This window comes from Alligator sinensis, unplaced genomic scaffold, assembly GCF_000455745.1.
Source record: "Alligator sinensis unplaced genomic scaffold, ASM45574v1 scaffold47_1, whole genome shotgun sequence".
Classification (NCBI taxonomy): domain Eukaryota; kingdom Metazoa; phylum Chordata; order Crocodylia; family Alligatoridae; genus Alligator; species Alligator sinensis.
This window is the reverse complement of record NW_005842629.1, coordinates 830,495-831,783: the sequence shown is the minus strand read 5'-3', so window position 1 is coordinate 831,783 and position 1,289 is coordinate 830,495. Positions and strand designations below refer to the sequence as shown.

The 1,289-nt window shown below is 62.8% G+C and overlaps 1 non-coding gene across 1 annotated transcript; it reads right to left on the bottom strand.

Annotated features, from left to right (window-relative positions):
- Window positions 1–496: 496 nt before the first annotated feature.
- Window positions 497–762, bottom strand: LOC112551856. The gene has a single exon (XR_003096176.1).
- Between the last annotated feature and the right edge of the window lie 527 nt (window positions 763–1,289).

Below are 1,289 nucleotides of genomic sequence, written 5' to 3'. Positions count from 1 at the left end.
GTTTTGCGGAGAAACAGCTCCTTTTATGTTACTGGACTTGGCAAGGGGTCGAGAACCGCTCCTCCATCGGGACACCTGCAACATAAGATGTGCTTAAAAACCTTCCTTTGAACGCCCCAAGGAAGCGGCATTAACATTTCTTCAGCAGATCCGCGACGCCACCTGAAAGACAAGACGTGCTAATGAATCATTTCCGGACCCAGGTGGGTTTCATTTGTTGAAGACTCTGAACTACTTCCCCTAAACAAGAGCTTGACTGTTTTGGGGCTGGTTTGAGGGGCCCTGTCCTCACACGCCCGCCCTCCCCCTGCTCGGCTAAAGGTTTTGGTCTCGTCTCAAACAGGTTCCCTTTCCCAGTCCCGCATAAGGCTGGTTTTTATTTCGCAGGATGCCGGTTAGAAAAAGCTTTCGCAGCCCCTGACGAGCCAAGCCCTTGCCTGCCGCGGCGGTGCCGGATCTGCCACGACGCAGGACGCGCGGGGCCGGAGCGGGGAGCAGCTGTGGCGGCCCTCAGTGCCCAGGCGCGCGGCTCCCCGCGCTGAGCAACACGAGGCCGCACCTTACTCTCGCTGTTGAGTGATGGACGATGACACGGGGCCAGTCATCGCCTCCGCGGCAACAGAGCGACGCTGTGGGAGGAACATAGCGCGGGCGCCGCGCGGCTCTCGCAGCCCCGCCTCGGCTTCCTCGGCCCGTGCTCTTTCTGCGGGCCTGGTGCGCCCGCGGTACTGGCAACCGCGGGGCTCTCTCACCCCCCACAGCCGCACGCCCCCCGCGGATCCCCCCGCCCCGTCCCCCGCCGCCATCTCACACACCGGCCGCCGCCCCGGGACCAGCGATGCACGTAGCTCCGCACTCACCCTCCAGGCGCCGACCCCGGAAGCACTCCCGCCAGCTCCACCCACCGCCCCGGAAACACAAAGCACTGCGAGACGCCCTGCTGGATGACGGACAGAAGCTACAGCCAATCACAACGCCTCATTCCACAACACCCACCAAAGAGGGGGAGGAGGGAGGACTACACTCTCGAGTAGGCGGGATGCCGAATGCTATAACTTGTCATTGGTAGCTGCCGAGGATCGACGCCTATTTCATCCAATCCAAACGAGGCTACGGAACATTTCCCATAGGACAGAAGGGCTGGCAGGCGGGGCTTAGAAAGGGGTGTTAGGTTACTACTGGCCATTGCGAGTGATTGACAGGCCGCTGCAACCCGTCCGGAGCCCGGCCGTTCCCTAGCTGTGCCAATCCAGCGGAGCGGCGGGCGCGGGGGGCGGGGGGGGCGCGGC